The sequence below is a fragment of the Venturia canescens genome, chromosome 2 (assembly GCF_019457755.1).
Source record: "Venturia canescens isolate UGA chromosome 2, ASM1945775v1, whole genome shotgun sequence".
Classification (NCBI taxonomy): domain Eukaryota; kingdom Metazoa; phylum Arthropoda; class Insecta; order Hymenoptera; family Ichneumonidae; genus Venturia; species Venturia canescens.
The window spans coordinates 5922008-5943134 of record NC_057422.1 but is presented as its reverse complement, the minus strand read 5'-3'; the positions used below and the strand labels follow the sequence as shown (position 1 = coordinate 5943134).

The following is a 21127-nucleotide window of genomic DNA, read 5'->3' as shown; positions in this document are numbered from 1 at the left end:
AGTAAAATGTATTGTCCGATCGCGGATGATCATTTTTTGCGAAACACCATTCGTAATTGTTCCTTATTTTGTAGAGTTCCGAATTCACGAGGCAAAAATTAAAATTAAAAAATTAGAAAATTCTGAAGAAACCCGATAAAATGTGTGGCTTCCGCGTTTTACTTTGTAGATTCTCTAAAAAATAAAACAATCAATTCAAAGGAAATTTTTTTCTTTACTTTTAATGTATTTTCATTTGATTTAATGTAATTTCAATTTAAAGGTTAACCACGAAAAATTTCTTCGTTATAATCGTTTCAATCGCTTTAGATTCAGAAATGAGATTCAGAAAAAAGTATTCCAACGTAAGGTGATATTTATTTAATGGAATTCCAATCCAAAATGTATTTTTTTCAGATAACCAAAGTCGACGATCCTCTTCGTCACAGCTGCAATCATTTTGAGCTCACTGTGTACGACGACGGGGTACCGAGGCCAGCAAAATTCGGACGTTTCGGTGGCGTCAAATTTTCTTCAGCCAGTTCGGACAGAGCTTCAAGGTCGTGATCCAACCCGGCGGGGCAAACTTGGTGTTCCAGCTCGGTGAGTGGCGCGACAACAATATTTTTCATCTTGTTAGCACGTAACCGCTGAGATTTGGTAAATCTCAATACACTCGCTTGTGATGGAAAATCCATCGGTGCATTCGCCGTCTCAGTAATCGTCGCCATGAAAGCCTTTCCCAACGTCAATTGCGAAAAGGACGGTTGACGAAACTTTGAACGCGTTTTACTCAGAATCTAAGACAACAAATTGGCTCGCAGTAGCACATTAAAATCTTCTTATTTATTCTAATTGAAATATCAGTACACGACTGCACTTTATCGCCATTTTCACTTTCAAATCGTATACTTTTCGAATCTTATCGTATTTTTTTATATCCCATTATGCGCATATAAATTCCGGATGTTGCGAGTCGAAAAATCCGATGATTATCTTGATTCCATAAAAATAAGGAAAAGTAATTTCATTTTTTCACTGACTTCCTACTCTGCGTCGAAATGACAACGGAATTCAATTATTTCTCAATAAAATTATTCAAAACAATTCAAGGAAGATCATGGCGTTACTTGTGATTCAAAAAAGCAACTGAACTTTTTTCCTCTTTTCGTGATCGAAGAAACGATTAAAATTTATTCTCCCAATTATTAAAATAATGTGTAACCTATTTGTCGAGATTTATCAATTTTTAATATAATAAGAGCGGTTTAAGGTCGATTCCCTACGACAGGCCCAACCAAAAGTTATGTACCGTCTGCATATTAAAAGGGTTGATAATTCGTTCGGATCGTAATCAATAACTTTGTAACGACCCTGTATACGTACTCGGTGCCAGCAGATATAGTACAAATATCATTTGCTTTCGTAAAATTTATTCTAAAAGTATTTTTGATCTGACATCGTGAGTCAAGTTTTTGACGGAACTATCCGGGCTACGCTTCAACACACAGAAAAATTTGCCTATACAGACGACATTCGCTTGCTCGCTTGCAAAATATATCGTATGCGGCCTAAACCTTCGTACTTCTCGAGATTATATCTGTCAAACTAGATGGTCAATCACCTTGATTTTTTTTCACAATTTCCGTGATATCCTGCTCTAGCTCCTCCTCGTTTTTAATAAACTTCCTAATTTCAGTACTAGCGGTAAAATTAATAATGTGCTGTTTGTCTATGCATGGTCCATATGTTACGTGTTAATTGAGTCAACTTCAGTTACATATATCTCGGGTTCGGGATGGTGAAACTTGTTAAAATTTAATAGAGGTGTTGTTCGTATGTTAAACAATACGTATGCCAAATTTAAATAATTTCCTAATTTAACTGTCTCGTGGAGGAACCACCTTAAATCGTCAAGCAAAATGGGGCACCAGCAATTTTCTATTTACATGGGTATGCATATCTATATTTTAAACCAACTGGTTCGTGGTGTTGTTAAACCTTGCACCGTTTGTGTCGTTATTACTCGTTAACCTCAAACCTCAAACGAGTGTTTTTATTTTTTCATTCTCAAGTGATTGTCACCGGTAGCAAGGCTTTCTCAAGACATCATTGATATCTAAGATCATTTCATTTTCTCATTCTCGTATTTGGTTCATTAAAGTTGGGAGGATCCTATTTCATGAAATCCAAATGGTCGCACAGGAAGTGTGCCTGCCATAAGAGCCTGTGTATAACCCTTAAAAAAATGGGATTTTCGTTAATTATTTTCTCGACAACTGGACGGTGGATCCTATAATAACTCCGGGAATAGATGCGCACGCTGTATGTGTTTCTAGCATATTTCCAAATTTCAACTCCCAAAGTTGGAATTTTCGATTTCCATTAGATTCGCGTGAACCTTCTTGAATATTAATTAAATTAAATCAAATTGAGTTCGTTTAAACAAAATATTTAAATAAAAGTAAAAAATCGAAGTAAAAAACAAGAAAAAAATGTCCTCAAGGAAGTTGAGGCCGTACAGTCATTTTTTTTACCCAAAAGTTATAACCTGTACCTTTCTAAAGTTAGGCCAGTTTACAGCTTGGCAATGTTGCATACACTTTAAAGAAGGGCTGGGAAAAAAGACGAAAAACTGGTAAAAGCTCAGTCGAAAATACGCTCAGGGACGATCCTAGCCCCAAAAAACTACACGGGAAACAAATTATTATTAATATAATCTCAGCAAATCTCCTAATAAATCTGAAAATGTTGACATTATTCAGCGAGCCTTGCTCATGTTGCCCAAAAAATTTCATATTTCTAGCACCATTTTTAACGGAGATATCACTGAATGTGTCTTGACTTCCATAAGGTTACATATGCTATTTGGCCCAAATTGTTATTGATTTTTCTCAGCAACGACGCTCCTAAACTGTCTGAAAATTGAACTGATTTTTTTTGCACTTCACTTTGTAAGATGGAATCGGCTCAACTTCCTTAAGGAGGGTGGATCGCGACGATACAATGTTGCCATGCTAAAGCATGTTAGAAATATGAAGAATTTCAAAATGATTAGAATTTAATAAAATTTGCTAAAAGTATTGTTTAAAAATATATAAGACAATTTAAATTTTTTTAGATTTTTCTACCGCATAGCTCTCGAGTAATTGAACACTAAAGTTCACGTGTATAAGCATACAGTTAACATATATATACAGTCTTACATCTCGTGCATAAGAACTTCGATTGAACCCTCAATTATTCGATAACCATGTGGTAAAAAAAAATTTGAAAAAAAATTGTATTCGTATACTTGAAGCCAAAGAATGTTATGACCAAATTTGATAAAATTCTGATTATTTTCATTTCGTCATCCACCCTCCTTAATAATAATTCCTTCCATTGATTTCTATCCATTGCTGAAATTTTGTTGGTTCTCGATTGAATGTGTAAAGGCTATTGCCCCTCATCGAAAGCGTAGTTGTGGATGGCATTAGTATAAAAAAATGCTCACGATATTAAATTTCGTGCATTTCGAGTAAGTTGGTACGACCCTCGCAGGACAAGAACTGCGACATTGCATTGATGAAACGGGGGTCGGCGGGGTGTATTCGTATTCGGCAATACGGCGCCAAACTGGCGCCGTATTGCCGTAAGGACAAAATTCATCGGAGCGTCAAATATCAGGGTGTTGTGTTGGCGGTAGTTGGCACGCCGATGGATTTTATGAATGGATGAGTGAGTCGTGCGCGATCGATCGCGCATGCGCCCAGCAGCAGGCTTAATGATCAATGCGCGATAGATCGGAGCGTTGGTATTTAAGCATGCGCTCATGTAACGACATTTGAATGAACCGGTCCAACATTTCCGTGATATAAAAACTGAGTTGAAAAAAAAGAAGAAAAAGCAAACGATTGGCTTGATTAGATCATGCGTTTAGCACGCAACAAATATACATAAATGGTAACGCAGCTCGAATAAGTAACAAGCAGCGCGACGCTCGTGTGCGCAAATAAGAGAAAAAGAAAGCAAAGAAATTGAAAGAAAAAAGAGGAAGAAACTAAGCAAAAGGAAAACAAAACAAAATTTATTTTAATAACACCGCGATTTGATCTAACGCTGATGCGTGATGAATGGAAAAATGCAAGGTACGCGCACACGCGCGCGGGCGCACGCATGCGCGCTGGATATTTGTGTGCATGAAACGTGTTGCAAGACTCCGGCAGTGCGAGATTTTCATGATTAATGGGCTATGATATACGTTTGTGGGCAGTGAAGAAGGAGTACAGTGAACGCCTCAACGGGAAACATTTAAGGTATGGTTTGGAATGAATAAAGCTTTGTGGAGATCAACTTGTTTTGTAGAGTTGTTACAGACGCAGATATACGTATATATATATAGGATTCGTCGAAGAAAAAGATGGAGGGAGCATGTAAAAATCATTGTTGCGTTCGATAGCCCTCGAAGACGAGTTAATTGACCGCTGAGGAGTGAAAGATTGTTTTTAAAAACCTTGTAATTACGCGAGGGATGAAAGGAACTGCGGGACGACGCTCCACGCTCTAACCGGTCGTTTGAAAAATCGTTGAAAACAAGCATATCGTTTTCCACAACGTAACCGAGGCTTGTGCCAACATGATATTATTCAACTGCTCATTCGCGAGCGTTGCGATCCACGAAAATTCGCCCAAGATTATTTATCATCCGGCAATTTATTAGCACAAGCTCGATCTCCAGCCAACGAGCGATAGTTCCAAGGGAAGGAGAGCTCGGAGGAAAAGGACTCGGTAATGTCCTTTCGGTTCCCCGGTGCCTCGGGGGGGATCTCTTACGAGCTGAACTGTAAACCCCGGGGTCAGGCAAGCGTCGTGGTTCGGCGGCGTGCGTGTGCCCGGGTCGTCCAGACTCAAACTCGCATGTGAAGTACAGTTCGTAGCCCATTATAGGGAGAAAGAGAGACGGAGAGAGGGTTGGAGGGAGGGAGGGAAAGACGAGGAGTGAAAGAGGGACGCGGCGACTGGGCAAGGCCCATTATTAGCGTGCGCCAAGAGTATGTTGCTTTCGAACGCGTCGTAGTCAGTCCCATGAGAGTTTGCGACTGTTCTTAACTGCATGGACTCTCCTTCGCTTCCTTACTCCCTCCCCCGGTCGCCCTTTCTTCCTTCCTTTCGCATCTTTCTTTCTTTCTTGCTCTTCCTCCTCGAGCGTCTCTCTATCTATCTTTCCGGATAATGATAAAATGACGATAGTGCTGGTCTTGTCGCGTTTGTGTTGGCGTTAAGAGAGCTTGAGAGATGGAAAGCCAGAAAGAGAGAAAGGGAGAGAGAAGAGCGAGCCGTGCATGTACGAGGCGCGTGCGCGGCACGCCAGTGCATTTTATGAATGGGCGAATGGTTCGCGGGAGCGAGCGAGCGAGTCCGGGCGAGTGGGAGCGCAAGGGAGCTAGAACGCGTGGGCCCTCGCACGTGTGAATGAACGAACGAGCGCGACCTCGGCGCAGGTTTCATGTGCATGTAGTCGAGCAACAGGGTATACTTTGATCGGTACTGAGAGGGAGAAACAATGAGGGAGAGAGAGAGAGAGAGAGAGACACTCTCGTGCGTCGGCGTATATTAGCCTGGGCTGGCAGTTGGCGCGATTCGCGTCTCTTCTACTTTCCTCGTGGTGGTGAACGCTCTCGTGTGCGCTTACTCCTCGCTTAATGCATTTTCAATTCTCTGTCCTCGTGTGCAGATGCTCCGTGTGTTTGTGCACGAGCAGGATCGCGCATGGAGCGCGCTTTCGCGCGAGAGCTCTCGCTCGCCTCCCGCCTCGGGGCAAGTAGGAAATCGAGACGCGCGCACTCACCTCTGCAACGATACTCCGGACCAGAGTCCTCGAAAATATGCTCTTGGGTGAAACTCGCACACGAGTTTTGCCGAATTTTCACCTCGATGTCGCCTCACATTTGATTTTTTTCAAATTCGAAATATAATTGTCGAAATATAATCAATTTTATTCTCGCCTTGCCGCTCTTCCCGAATGCTGATCTTCTCTCTCGTCGAATTTATACTTCATCTTTGGCGAACCGTCGCGATTTAATCGTGCGCTTCGAAGTCCCCCTAAATTTCATTACAATCACTCGCTCGTTCTTCGCCCTTCGTTGAACGGTTTTTCATCCTCGATTCCGCCCACGCCCTCCCAACCCCGTTTATGAAAATAAAAAAATCCTTCCCTCGTATGGGGTGGATTGATAAATTTGAGGAAAAACGTTGGCGCGAGCCGATAAAGAAGCTCGATAACACACAAACGAAGAGTTTTTGAACAAATATTTTTTCATCTTCTTTGAAATTCTTATTAATATTTACATTTAATTTTATCTTCCATTCGGGTTTGTATATTTTCTCGAAATCGAATGCATTTTTTGCTCATAACTATGCGAACTGGGTAAATTAAAAATATTTTCAAGCGCTGATCCAAAGTGGGCGGACTTTTCTTGCAGGAGCTACAGCTCTTTAAGCTCATGAAAATTTAATGAAATTCGAATAGCCGTAGTCGTTCGTCACGAACGAATCTTTGATCTCACAAACATTGAAATTCTACTTTGTTATTGATGAAAACAAAATTTATCGCATCAACCAACTTTTCAAACTGCCTCATCGTTTCATGAATACTATTTGCGCTGAGTTTCCCAAAATTAAATCCTTTCAACTTAAGGTAGATCATGCCTGAAGAATCGTATTTTATAGGTGTCTAGATTGAACCGATTTTTACTTCCTAATTGAACATATATAATCACTTTAAATTAACGTCAGAGTTATTCATTCGAAATTGTAAATAAATTTTTTCAACTCATCTTTTGGCAAATGAAATTACAAGCCATTAATTAATCGTGGCTCCATCACTGACTGAACTCAAAATTTTATTCGTCCCTGCCGAAAGTACTACAGTTTTTTATGTAAAAAATCGCATCACAGAGCGCAAGGTAATATTAATTAAGGTAATTCAATAATTTTTTCCTTTTCGTACGTTATTCGTACGAAATGAATTCGTTATATGGAAAGATGAATGATTTTTCACTCATAGTCCCTATCGCCATGGGTATTTTTCTTCATATTTGAACACGTTTATCTCGATAACCAATAAGACGAAGCCTTTAAAATTTGACATGCGTGTCAATCGACTGGTCATTTAAAGTCTGTGTAAATTTCAAGACTTTCTTAAGAAAACCGTTTCGTGCACGAACTAGCTTAAGAAAATATTCAAAAGAGCTACCGTTGCCTCACGAGGGAGTTTCAGACCAACTGAACAAGGCTGTTGGCGTAAAAGCCTGAATTCAGTAATAAATTCGTGTACTGACGAAAAAAAGTCGAAAGATAAAATAAAGTAAGAACGAAAAACGAAAACTGCAATTAATGTAACGTCATACGGAGGCCGTCTATGAACGAAGCTTAATGTAGAAGCACCGTAGAAAATATCTGTGAATGGTTAACCGCAAGGAAATGATCGAACGAGAAATCTGGCGTATCGGAAATCTCGGCGAATGGTAAATAAGGTATAGTCGTATGATGAGAAGGGCCGTATTTAATGGGCGCTTCGGACAGGGCCCCTCGCCCATAATTGGTTATCGAATGCTCTCCCTCGCCCCTCTTCCTCTCACTTTCCTGCTTTCCCGTATCCTTTTTTGTTGCTCTCTAGTAATAAAATCATCACACGAGCCGTTAATGAAGTCTTTCGCATTGGGAATTATACACGTGCGCGTAGGATCACGCGCGTAATATCATAGCGACGATTAACTAAACGGAAAACCGGCTGGTGCTGGTGTGCTCGGATCGTAATGTTTCTCCCTCCCTTTCTCTCTGGATCCCAAAGACTTGTTTTCTTCACTCCGAATAAGGATGTCTCTTGCAAATGTCCGGAGCGATCCACCTACTTTATATAATGGGAAAGCACACTGACCAACAGATCGGAATGTTCAAATTTCATTTCCAATTATATCCTACCGAGATAAACGACTATTTAAAAAAGCATAATCCGAGCAAAAAACATGGGTACGCAGTCCAAGTTCCCCTGGCCATATTAACAACTTATTTTCAAGTCCCAGCGCCAACTGTCAGTTCAAAAAGTCCCAACGATCTTACCGAAGCTTCCAGCTTCTCCAAATCCGAGTTTTATGAATGGCGAGAGTGCTGACGTAACGTTCTTTCGCTGCGTAAATAATACAGGTGAGCGTACATGCGAACGCGGTTGAGGAGATGTACAGGGAGGTAAGAAAGCAGCTCGTGAATCGTAGCGCCGAGTCTTTCGAAAATGTTGGCCCGGCGAGGCCCCGGACGGAGTCACCTTGGAGGGCCGCATTGGTGAATGAGGCGAAAAGACGAAGGACCACGGCGCCGGCGGGGCTGGGGGGGGGGGGGGATCAGAGGCAATATCGAAGATGACCTTGTCGCGTGTAGTGTAGTGCCATAGTAGCCTTGGGGCTGAGGAAGTCGATTTGTTTTTCGAAAGGCTCGCGCCTCTGCATTAATGGACGGGCAGAGTCGCGGGCGCGCGCGTTATGGACGAAAATGTCACTTCGTATGAATGAAATGACGTTTTTTAACGGAGCCTGATACCTTTTAACGATCTGCATATCGAAGGAATGATCTTAGGATAAGCGAAAGCAGGAGGTGCCACGTACACGAAGGTGGTCGCGCTAGCGCGCGCGCACGCCGCTGCTGTAACTCGCCTCTCTCTCCCGTTATGAATGGGAGGATGGCAAACGCGTGGGCTTGTAAAGCATCGGTCTATCTAGCCGTTGCTTCTATGTACGATCACGTACACACTTGCGCGCGTCTGCGCGTCTGTGTATTTACTCATATTTTAATATTATTATTCTCGTATATGATTGTATGTATATTCCTATATATCGAGGGACAAGATATATTTCGTAAGATTGAAAAAAATCAAGTGAGTTTGCCTCATAGAATGAAATAGACAGAAATAAATGCACTCTCATGCTCGTTGAGGCTTGTAAAACGTGTTACATGTGCCAATGGGAGGCAAAGGTACGGAGATTTAACATGTGTATATTCGCCTTGTATACGCTTCAGTGGATTAGCACGTGGTCGACTGGGACTCACGACAGTGATACGTCTAGCCTCCTTATATTTGTATTAAGCGCGCACCGCGGATGAATTGAAACACCGCGTGCGAGATGAAATATTTGAATAAATGTTAAATAAGGGCGTGTGCCTTCAACAAATATAAGCTCGCTCATCGTTTCCTCTGTTCCATCGCTGCTCGATGGGTTCGACGAGTCCTTATTTAAGCAGGTGGATTTTTACGTGGTTCTTCTACCGTCCGGCCTGAGTTTGGGGAAAGCGAATAACTGAAAGTGATGACGGCTCGGTCATGGGCGTTATTTTCTCCCGGGGGGATCATTAATTCGAGTGAGAAACTATAAAGAAATGAGCCTAGCGAGGGAAACGTTGCTGATAAATGCAGGCTTTTTCTCTGCGTCAATTATAAGCACGGAGGATTATAACGGACGGCGATGAAAACAGCTCGCAGGGCCTGCCGCTGCGCCCAAGTCCCGCGAGCTGCCCTCTCGAGTGCGCGGACTCGCCAAATTGGACTATAAATCGCTCAGTTTTCTTTCATCCTCCCCGACGACCAAAGAACTTGGCAGTCTTGCTCCTCGAGTCGAGCCAATACTTGGTTGGGTGCCCGACGTATCCTGGTGCCTCCATTGCTGAGCAGAGTGCAGGCTTCCTGAGCTTCTGGTGGGCCGCTGGAGGACTGAGAATCGCAAGAAAACATGGAGAAAAAAATGAGAAAATTCACTGGGGAATTTAAAAATTTTTTTTCTTCCTAAGGGCTTAATTCAAAAGGAATTACTTATGCGTGAGATATCGACATAACTGGCTGAGACTTTGAAATAATGAGAAAGTCCTTTTTCTACTTAATCGCCGCCTGAAATATCAAAAATACGAATACAGTCACGAATATGCAAATGAACTCGGTAAACCGAATGTCCAACTTTCAATATTCCCCAGCAGCTCTATCGCACGAATCTCGAAATTTATTAACGCAAAGTGTTGCGGTTTGACGGTGGCCGTAAAAAAAAAAATATCATAAACTTTCATTCATAGAGGAAGCAAAAAAAGGCAATTCGTCAGACGGAAGTTGTAGATCACGAATTGACGCGTGCGTGGATATAAAAAATATGTTTAATCGTCCTTAGAATATTCAGGGTCTCAAAGTGATCGTGAGAAGGGGAAAGTTTGAAGAAAAAAACAACGATAAAAAATTGGGGGAAAAAAAAAACACAACAACCGGACCCGAAAGTCTTTGGCAAGAAATTCCAGTAACGCCTGACGTTCGCCCACACATTGCATGAATGAACGCCCACCTCAAACAACACGTAAAGCTTCCTTCACACACTCGCACACGGACACACACCGATTTGTACCATAAGAAATGTACACATTTACGCCGCTCCTATAACGAAAGTCTCACGTAAAATGGGTCGCGTGGCGCGTTTTATGAATGACCGTGCAAAGCCGCACTCGATCGAATGTGCTATACACGAAGATCCCAGATTTTATTCGCTCATTGGCCAGCGAATAAGAAAAATTACAGTTTCGAGTTAACTTTACAATTTTCTGCCCTTTTTTCCCCCCTTTTTTGAATCGATTCGCGTAATACGGTAATCCAATAGCCCCAAGCACCTGAAAAGCCGAAGCGAACGAACGTGGGTGTGATCTTGTGAGCAACGATTCCATTGAATATTAACCTCGAACATGGACGAAGCAATATCAATGAAACGCAATCAATATTAATGAAACGAAAGACTCTCGTGTTTCCGGATTACATTTTATCATTTGGCAATATTTTCAAACCGCCCACGGAACCTCAACGATTAAGCCACGAACTGATGATCAATAAAACTCCGTCGAACCAGAGTTTCGGTACTCGGCTATTGACAGTTTTCGTAAAACCGACGAACCATCGCTCTTGAACGTCACGAGCATCAGTTTTCGTAGGAAACACCCTCAGAATGTCGATCCTAGTTATTTTCGAATGAACTGTCTTCAGGTTGCAGGTGAGGTCATTGGATGGTGGAAACTGAAGTTCTGTAGCTCGGAACTTGGCTAAAAATTATTATAAATCTCACAACGATAAAAAAATCAGGAATTTATCATTTGTCTGGGTCCTCGAATCGCAAGAAACAGTGAAATAAAAAAATGAAGAAAATCGTTTACGAAAATGAGAGAGTAGCAGGTTAAAATTTCAAAGAAATTTTTCGTATCATACTTTTATACAATCCAGTTACGTTGTTCGCTAAATCCAGAAATAAATTCTCGTAGAGGAGCTATAAACAGAATTAGATTGGCGACCGTGAATAACTTCTATTCCGTGTACGTCACATGCTCGATATTGCCCGCATGCGGATAAAAAAGTCACCAATAATGACATAGAGCGTTGACTCGTGTATAGCACGAATGAATAATAAAAATAAACGCACATATACACACACACACACGTGGAAACTTACGTGCCCCACCCTTCAAAAATCTGCGGAAGCTTGGCAGTGACGTGGTTTGCAAGGTCAGTCAGGTGCAATGGAAAAAAAATACTTTCCGTCACGCGAAACTCATGCGAGCTGCAGATTTTTATCTTTCTGGAAAACCCTCCGAGAGTTAAGGGTGAATGATACAAATAGTCGAAATAATTAGAAATTGATCAAATTTGGTGATAATGTTCTTCAACATCAAGTGAGATAACACAAATTTTTTCAAAATTTTCTTCTGTTTAGTTATCGAGTAATTACGCATTAAAGCAGATTTCTTATGCCCGGAATGTATACCTATATATATGGAAACGCTATGCTTATACACGTGAACTTTAGTGATCAATTACTCGATAACTGTACAGAAGAAAAATCTTAAAAAATTTGTATTGTCAAATTTGGCACTAAAGAATATGTTGACCAAATTTTATAAAATTCTGATCATTTTGAATTTTTTTATGTTTTTAGCATGGTTTAGCGTGGCAACATTGTATCGCCTGTGCAATATATCCTAAGCGACCCAAACTCTCTCGATTCTAAATGCACTGCTCCATTCGATTCGCACTCTGAGCCGAGGGATACGCTGCTCCATTTTCACTGAATTTTCATTGAGCACGCACTACTCGTTTTTCAATAGGGCAGAGGGTGCTCTCCGCATACGATTAGCAATGCCAGCATCATTCCTACTCGTATGCACTCGTCATGAGCTTGGGACTTGAGGCTGGCTACAAAACCACATGGATGTACAACGCTCAGTTTTGTAAAACTGTAGGAAAGAGGAATATGAGCAATTGTGTAGCGTAGAATAAGATTGCGGGGTGATGAAAAGAGTCATTCGATTTTTCAAACAATGGAGAAAATGGACATTGTCGTTTTGTTTTAGTAGGAAAAGCGGCGTGGAAGGAACAATGAAAAGTTTACCAGGACAATGAGAATGTGTCGGTACGACTTTTCATTATCCATTCATGAAAATTTTCCACTCTGGAACGGAAGTGGCAAAAATCTCGGCTCAAACCTAGTAAGACGAAGAAAGTTCTATATTTGAGACTTTCTTAAGGTAGATCATGCCCGTAGAATCGTATTTTATGGGTGTCTAAAATTTAGACACCCATAAAATACGATGTCTAATCTAAAAAAAAAAATACGGTGTCTAACGACCTGAAAAGTCATGAAAATTCTTAAATGTCATGAAATTACACTCGGACCTGAAAAAACCATTAAATGTCATGAAAAATTACCAAACAACCTGATTTTTTAAGATCTCTGCAACGCTCATTGTCATTGTCGATTTTTTGGTTTTCTTCAACATGATTTCAAAATTCGCGGGGTGGCGACCATGTCTGGTTCAACACTCATCATCGATATAAAAACGAATATCGAATGAATAGTTTGTAAGAAAAAAAAGATTCTTTATTTCAAAATAAAATATCATTTCTTTGTTATTTTTATTGAATTTTTTTTATAATTAAAAGATGAATAAAAAGTATCAGAACCATAAGAAAAGTCATGAAAAATTCCTGTTCCTTCACTTAAAAAGCCTTAAAAGTCATGAAATTTCTGTTCTGGTCAAAATTAGACACCCTGGTAGAGCAAGTGCAATAGCTCTCCGATCACTAATGAAATTTACCATCCGTCGTCACCTTTTTGGGTCCTCTCTAACGACGTTCCAATATTATGGCAGAGTGGTTTTCTTCGAAGCTTCTTTGTAGCGTGCCTCGTCAGCAGCACTGCGTCGGCAGCTTTCGGAACGTAACCGATTTTCATTTTTCTGAAGAATTTTGAGTAATCATCGTTGGAAAGAAACTAATTAAAAAATACGTAATTGCAAGAATTTTTCAAAATTCTCTAATTCGTCCAATATCTGGAGAGGAATTTTGTAAATTATCGAAAATCATTAAAAACCGAATTCTTTTGGGCAAAGATCATAGAAACGATTCGCTTTCAGAATCGGTATATGTGCACATAGGGGAGACCGGGGCAAAACGGGATACCCGAAAAATGAGAGAAATATATTTTTTTTCCAAACTATCTTGTTTTTTTTTATTTTGATATTTTTTTTTTTTTTTTTTTCAAAAAATTCGTTTTTTCAAATTCTCTTTTTTCACATCACTTCCAAAGTGAGAACGTTTTTGCACAGATATACAAAAAGTATTTGTATATCTGCAATTACTGCTCCACCAATCCATGATTCAGTGGATAAAGAATACAATTTTTTACAAAATAAACATTGGCAATCTTCGTTATTATTCATATCATTAATTTTTAATTGAATTACACAGCGTGCACTCGACTTACGTTTGAGTGCTGCAAGCGCTGAGATCGCTTTCAACGCTTACAGCGGTAAGTCAGAAGCACTCGGTTACAGGTGCAAAACGCACCCAAGGTGCATTAAATTAAAATCATAGTAAAAAAAACATTCATGACCTTTTGAGAGGTACCCCCTTTGCCTCGGAATTTTTTTTTTTTTTTTTTTTTAAATTGAAAAAAATTCCAGTACATTCCTTAGTTTTTGGGAGTAACAAATAGACAGAGCTTCCCAAACTTCTGAAAAGTTCAATATTTCCTTAGGTATCCCGTTTTGCCTCGGTCTCCCCTATAAAAGAATGCACGTGTCGGTGCGGCTGCACTATAGCTACATCCAGAAACCTAAACATCCACAGATGAATGTATGTCAGGGGTTGCGTGTTCTCGACCTTCCCCTGTGCGCAACAGTTTCATGAATGAAAATACGCCAGGTCGTGCAACATCAATGATCTACTGGCTCGTCCAGAACTTCCTGGTTTGCTTTGCTCCCCCACAATCCCTTGTTGATACCCTAGAAACGTAGGAGTAAGCGGACCCAGGAATGATTCGAATTTTCCACCACGATCAAAGGGCCGAAGGTTGAGGCTTACGGGTAGAGCGAGTCGACGTAGGGTCGATGAGAAGCGCAAAGGTCAGAGGAGCTGATGCAGAGGGTGCGGATAGTAGTTGAAGATTCGTGAGTAAAATATACAATGAGTCAACAAAAACAATATTCCTGCCCATCCGTAATATGCTTCGTTTACATCCAGCCTCGACCATTTTTTTTCCATTAAGGATGATCGATCATGACTTCGGAGTCAAAAAGAGCCCAAAATTATTTAACTCGTAGCTGTTCTGATTTACGTTTACCGGTGTTGAATATTCGTGTTATCGATTTCAAGAAGCATCATATTACCGGCACACAAGTATTTCATAGAGCAGTAATTCGTGAAAACTGAAAAAATTATATCAACGACTCGTTCGCACAATTATCAATCGGAAATCAAAACTTTTTTGTAAGATTATTTTGTTAAAAGCCTGGTGAGGTACGGTTTTTCTACTTTTTACCAAATTCTTAATAACCCATTTATCCTAAAATAGGTTTTTTAATGAATAATCTTGGATTTTGGGGGAGAAAAGCCGTGCTCATGGTACTTCCGGTCGATCATTTTCCACAAGCGACGTGTATATTCGGTGCCTCAGAATGCTCGACTTTGCAATTCAATTAAAAAAAAACTAGATGGTCATTCTAGCCCAAATTTAGCTAATCGTCACGTAAAATATTAATCTACGTCATATGAAAAATTCAGCTCAGAATCTTGGATTCGAGCTGGTGATCGATCATCCTTAACTTCCCAATATTCGCTCCCACTCGGAAAAAAACAAAATTTTCTTTGAGAAAATTTTGTTTCTTCAAATTTCTGAGTTTTTAACTCAGAAATTTGTTCCATTTTCGACCTCATCGTCATCCGTCAACAATGCTTCGTGCGTATTCCCGAATACATCGATCACTAGGATCAGCAAATAAATAGTGACGTGAGAAAAGCGTAGCAGAGAAATAATGAAACAGCAATAAATGAATGAGCGAGAGACGAATGCGAGGCATGCCTTATCGGAAAGTAAGTTTCCTTCCATCCCACCCTTCCGGGTTGAGAGGCGAAACTTCTCTGAGCCAAGGCGTCGTCATGATATTCGAGTTCACACACGGCAATCGAGGATTACAGCAAGCTTGAAAACAGAGGGCAGCCGCGGGTGTATAGAGAGCTCTCCGAGTAATAGAATAAAATCGTTAAAATCGTTTATTCCCGATAGAATTGAAGTCGTAGAGGAAAAGATGCGAAAGCTTAGAGTTGCGGAAGCGCGTGTCGTTGAACGGGGCGGAGGGAGCCGAGGGTGTGCTCGAGGATGGGTTCGCGCGATGAGGGATGCCCGCGAGGCGATGCGGGGTCGTCAAGAGAGCCTGGCGGTCAAGGGCACTAGCGTCGTGACGTCACGCGGAGCTGCAGTGACGCAATGGTTGCCAGGGGCAACTTGGCCAGTCGCCGGTCGCATGGCAACCCCCGGCGTTCCCCGAACCACCCTCTTCTGCCCGCTGCTCCTCTTCGTGCATATACGCGGTCGACGTAGCGCGGACGCGATCCGTTCGCGGGCGTCATACACGTGCCGTTTCTCAATGAACCTCACCCTCGTTCCCCCGCGGCTACCTGTCGCCATCGCTCTTTAGCCCTGCGCCCCCCATCCGCACCTGCCCCTCCGCGCTCGTTTCACTCGAACCTTCCTTTCCACCCCTGGCTCCACTTTCGCCCTCTCTTTCACCTCCGCCCAAGCCCTCCGACCCTCGCACCGCGACCGCCTCGCCACCCAGCCCCTTAACCTCGCGCGGCCGTACGACACTGAGAGCGCGCGGTGTGTCTGTCTCCCTCTAGAATGTCAATAGACGTGTGTCTAGCTTTTTATAGTCCGATGTTTCCCGTGTCTGCCTATTGCGGAATGATCGATTGCGAGGAACAAAAAGGTAAGAAGAAAGCTCGCATACACCCTTGACGCACACCGAGACTCAGCCATTTTTCGTGTATTTATAGTTTTATCGGGCGTTGACATCGTCCGCGCGCGCGGAATAACGCGCCTCTTGCGTCATAATATTGTTCCCGTGGGGCTTTATTTATTCATTCCGATAGCAGAGCGGATTTGTTGCAAAGTTCAGTCGGAAATAAATCGTCTATTCTCGTTCACCTTGGTAGAGCACTTTGCGCTCGTTCGCTTAGCAGTTCTCGAGACTTGTTGAATTATTTAGGCAGATGCGCATTTTCGTGGGGCAATAATCGGATGGATTTTGATCATGTTCTCTCCCGAAAGTAAAAGGTGAAACGCGGTGGTCTCGGTTTCACGGAAAATCGCTTTTTTCGTTTATTCTTTTCGAGCACCCTCTCCTCGTGCGAGAGCTTTCCACTTTATCGAACTTTTTTCAAAGCCCTAGCCACTTGCGTCATCGTCCACACTGATAAATAAATTGCTATCTCGGTTGCTCCCTGTCGACGTTATTAATTCGCGTATGTGGCTCAATTTATTCGATTTTTCGCTTCGTAACGACCGTCAGAGATTGAGCGAAAGCTCAATCGCATTACAAAAACATGATTTTCCAAATTTGTCCAAGCCCTTTTCATCTCCTTATCGCCACGAAGATTGCGCACGGATAAACGAAACTTTATCGCTCGAAAATACAAATATTCTGTTCTGTTAACCGTCCTCGCGACTTTACCAAACCCCACCACATCAGTAATCTGCCAACCGAAAAATCGTCACGGCCCAACCAAAGAAAAGAAGCCCCCCTGTAAATTTGAGCCGCAAACTGGGAGCATCGAAAACCATGATTTCTAAGTGACGAAAAGTATCGAGTTTGCAAAAGCATCTTTGATATCGACGCGATCCTCAAAGTGAATCGATAAGTTGACAAAATTCACGTGAATGACTCGTGAAAAGCAGTCAAGCCTGAGCCTAAATGTAAAAACAATTTAAATGAAGTCGTCGAAAAGTTTCTTCAACTTACGCTTCCTCTTTTTCTTTTCTCATGATGTTTTTTCTCCTTATTTTAATTGGACTCAAGCGGGAGTCTGTTGTGGGTTTGAGAATGGAGGACCGGATGGGCCGAAGATCGAGCCAGAGATAGCCGAGTGCACCTCATTTTTGAACGAACTGGTCGACCCGTGAGGTCGTTGGACCCGGTCGGACGCTCGCGTCCCCGCGCGCGGTGTGCCCACGTCGTATGTGTTGGTCCGCGCGCCCGCCGCGTCTGTGTGCGTGCTTGCGCACGCGACACGCACGTGCGCACGTGCGTACCTGCGCGCACGTATGTGTGCGCCTTCGTGTATGTGAAACGAACGTAGATTCATCTAAGTCGCGTGCCTGTGTGGATGGGAGTGAGTGTGTGTGTGTGTCCGTTGCGTCGTGTTTGATCGATCGATCCTGACGGAACTCGAGTTCCCGAAGAATATTTGTTTAATTGACGTGCATCGCTCTGCTGGCGCAGTCCCTCTCATTATATCGTCAACACAATGCGAGGGCCAGCCTCCATAGTGCGAATCGATTAAGAATTTCTATCAATTAAGCTTTTTCATCGTCGTATTTCAGTATGAGCGCCGAACGAAAAAAAGATCCTTTTTTTTCTTCATTCCCGCCTCGAATTCATATACATGATCGAACCTCCGAAAATTCGAAGCAATTCAAATCGTTAACTCGTGGCAACAATTAATTTCAATGTCAACATCTTCATTAATTGCCTCGCTTTTGGTCCAAGCTATACTTCTAACATATCAGATGAATATGTATCGGGATAAATATAAAATACTCAAAACAGTCGATGAATTTATGAATTGATTTGAATGAATTTATTCACCATCGGAACGAAAATTTACATTCTAATTCTGTGTTATTCATTGCGTGGAGCTGCCCACCGCTCTCTATAACGTCTTCGCGTTGACTCAAATGTTCAAGACTCCTTGAACAAATTCGTGCCAGTTAAATCTCCCGTTTTTCACTCCCATCAATAGGTGAATAACTGTTCTTTTAAGGTTTCTCAATAATGGGATGTTTCCACGGGAGCCCAGGAATCCGCCGGGCGAACCGAATATACTCGTACGTGTGGAAATATGGGGCAGGTACAAGACTCCCTGCATCTTTCCAGCTGTTGATAAAAATTCGTGAGCTCCCCTAGAAACTCTCCAGAGTTGCTGGTCAACACTAAAAATTGTTTTCATTAAACCGAAGACTGCCCGATAAGATTCGATTTTTCGCCGGCTCGATGGCTTTTCCAGAAGCCCTTTCGTCCCGAAAAGCAAAGTGCGCATGTCTTCCCCCGTGATTCGTTGAAATTTGAATATTTCAACAATCCGCATTTCGTCTCGATATCATTCCGCTCATCGGAGCCACACGCGTGCGTTTGTTCCGTCTCAGTGTGGCTCGCTTTCGCAGGTTTATCGCTTTCTCCTGCTCCTTTGCAAGCTTGTTCATAGAGCCAGACTGCATAGTTGGGTCGAGAGGATGCATCGATCGGCGCAAGACAATGTTTGTGTGGTGAGGGGTATGTCAAAGGTAACTCTACAGAGATGCCCAAGAGAGGAAGAGAGGCAAAGAGAAAGAGGAGAGTCCACCGGCGCGGGGGTGTAGCAGCATGAGAGAATGGAAAAGGGTGGGGTGAGGTGGTTCAGCAGGACAAGCAAGAGGGGTGCGGCACGTATTTCTCTCTTGAGCTCTCAGTGAAACCCCGTCGAGCCAACTATATACGTATACACACACGCACGCGCACACATGTATATTTATATGTTTATATTTATATGTACGTGCACGAGGTATACATGTATATACATCCTGCCACGAGCGAAGCAGCAACAGGTTTAATCGCATCGGGGTGTGGCAGCGCCTGGCTGGCTCTCCGGCTGGATCTCTCGTTGCTGTGGCCGCAGCAGTACACACGCAGCATCTTTCTCACGGGAGAAAGAAAGAGAGAGAGAGGCAGATCTTCTCAGGTATAGCGAAAGAGTTCCTCGAGATCCTGTGTGTGCCCAAGTGATCGACCCGAGAGACCGAGAGAATCATTGCCTGGCGTGAATATAAAAGTTGAAATATCGCGCCTGGACCACGGAGACTTGTTCTTATCTCGTCGCTGACTCGCTCTCTCTTTCCCTCTCCCTCTTCCTCATTCTCTTTGCCCTCTCCTTTTTTTCTACGGTTATTATTGTTCTCGGGAATTTTTCTTCGATTTCTTTTTTTTTTTTTTTTTTTTTTTTTAATATATTTTGTTTTTTTTATGTACTTGTAGTATCACTCGAGACAACGGAGTATCAGTGGAAAATATTCACTCCGCGTATCTACCTCCAAAATGATTGGATTGTAAAAGTTCAGCGACGTCCGCATCCACCATGAGAATTTCCCAATTGTCAAGAGCCATTTGTGGTTTTTAAGAACCCAGTGCTCTTGCCCTTCCTCGCGAAGGGCTTCTCAAGAACCCTCGCTCTGACCGACTCGCTCGTTTCATCTAGCATCTCGTATATAAGGTGAAACGCCACGAGAAGAATGTTTGTTCATAAATTCCCGGGGAAACGATTGTGTAGCCTCAGGTCACTGTTGAACGTCGGACCACATGTACGTGAAAAACCATGGAACATTTACGCACGAAAAAAAATCTGTCAAAAAGTACTTTGCTCTGCGCTCACTAATCGATTGCGAAAGAGTCATAAATCGGAGAGAGAAAATACTCGGGAGTGTGACAGCACTTGGGATAAAACAACGAATTTCTGTAATGGGGGCCAACGAAATTTTGGTTGGGTTTGTTTTTACTCTGACCCGCTGAAAAAAATTCACGCTCAACCTATTCGACTGCGCAATAAACAATTCGTGCAAAAAGCACTTGGAATATTTTTTTTCTTTTTTTTCACTCGTAGGCACAATTTTTACAACACAGTTTTTCGTCATATATTTGGACACAGGGGCAATGGTTCTCTTGAAAAATAAATAAACACATGTGTGAATAGAGTGCGTATAAATATGCGTACGCATGAAGATACCTTTGTATTTATTTAGGAAAGGGCCCGCGTTGAGCCCTTTTTTTATTGACCTTTTCACTGATTCGGTTCAACGATACTTCGCCTCGGGTATCGCTCCCGCATGTCTATGCGACTCATAAAGACTTTTCTCATCGGTGAACGACTCTTACAGATTTACAGTGTGATGTCACTGCACATAAATGCTCGATGCAGTGTTTTTCTGCGGCATATATCGGTACTCGTTCTCACAGATATTTTTCAACGTTTCTCATATTCGTTCAGCTCCTACGTCGATCTTAACTTTGATCGCGGTACGGTTGTTAATTTTTTTTTAAATTTGGGAGCCTCTAGTTTTGTGGGAAAGTGGAACGAAATTCGCGGCTACACTCGAGTGCCACGGAGAGCGAATATATTCTCAGGACGGCACAGGGGTGATAATAAAAACAAATAAACTTTGCTCTGTACTTTCACCTCGTACGGGACACGCGTTTTGCATCGTTGGATTTGCCGGTTTTACGCATTTTAAGATCGATATGCGCTATACTTTATCGTGTTTCGCGATTAAGCTATAGCCACGGTACAGATAATGCGGACAAACACGAATTGCAGAATAAGATGCAGGGTGAAGTCTGCACACTGATTATCTCCGATTTGTGGAGATTTTTTTCTTGTTACGGTATCAAAAATACAAGCTGACTCGATCCTGCTCTACATTTGGAGAACGTATTTTAAACTTTGGAGAACTTTTAAGAGTACGGATGAGAAATCCTTTGACACGGTTTGATCGATTAAAAAAGGCTCCGTCGGCCT

The 21127-nt window shown here is 42.1% G+C and overlaps 1 long non-coding RNA gene across 1 annotated transcript in view; it reads left to right on the top strand.

Moving 5' to 3' along the window:
- The window catches only part of LOC122405749 (uncharacterized), a 32205-nt gene that overhangs the window by 1119 nt on the left and 9959 nt on the right, over nucleotides 1-21127 (top strand). The window contains exon 2 of the long non-coding RNA XR_006259816.1: nucleotides 397-582. This is a non-coding gene — a long non-coding RNA (uncharacterized lncRNA). The remainder of the gene's footprint in view (nucleotides 1-396; nucleotides 583-21127) is intronic.